The sequence below is a fragment of the Mobula birostris genome, unplaced genomic scaffold (genome assembly GCF_030028105.1).
Source record: "Mobula birostris isolate sMobBir1 unplaced genomic scaffold, sMobBir1.hap1 scaffold_1532, whole genome shotgun sequence".
Classification (NCBI taxonomy): Eukaryota; Metazoa; Chordata; class Chondrichthyes; order Myliobatiformes; family Myliobatidae; genus Mobula; species Mobula birostris.
In genome coordinates, this window is record NW_027274573.1 from 33636 (window position 1) to 34596 (window position 961).

Here is a 961-nt window from a genome sequence, read left to right on the forward strand (position 1 = left end):
TCACACTGTCCCATCCCTCTGAACTATCACACTGTCCCATCGGACTGAACTATCACAGTGTCCCATCTCTCTGAACTATTACACTGCCCCATCCCACTGAACTATCACACTGTCCCATCCCACTGAGCAATCACACTGTCCCATCCCACTTACCAATCACACTGTCCGATCGCACTGAACAATCACACTGTCTGAACGCACTGAACAATCACACTGTCCCATACCACTGAACTATCACACTGTCCCATCCCACTGAACAATGACACTGTCCCATCCCACTGAACAATCATACTGTCCCAACGCACTGAACAATCACATTGTCCTATCCCACTGACCTATCACACTGTCCCATCTCACTGAACTATCACACTGTCCCATCTCACTGAACAATCACACTCCGATCGTACTGAACAATCACACTGACCGATCGCACTGACCAATCACACTGTCCCATCCCACTGAACTATCACACTGTCCCATCTCACTGAACTATCACACTGTCCCATCCCACTGATCTATCACACTGTCTCATCCCACTGAACTATCACAGTGTCCCATCTGACTGAACTATCACACTCTCCCATCCCACTGAACTATCACACTGTCCCATCGCACTGCTCAATCATATTGTCCGATCACACTGAACAATCACACTGCCCCATCGGACTGAACTATCACACTGTCCCATCCCACTGAACTATCACACTGTCCCATCTCACTGAACTATCACACTGCCCCATCGGACTGAACTGTCACACTGTCCCATCTCACTGAACTATCACACTGTCCCATCCCACTGAACTATAACATTGTCCCATCGGACTGAACTATCACACTGTCCCATCTCACTGAACTATCACACTGTCCATCCCACTGAACTATCACACTGTCCCATCCCACTGAACTATCACACTATCCCATCCCACTGAACTATTGCACTGTCCCATCCCACTGAACTATC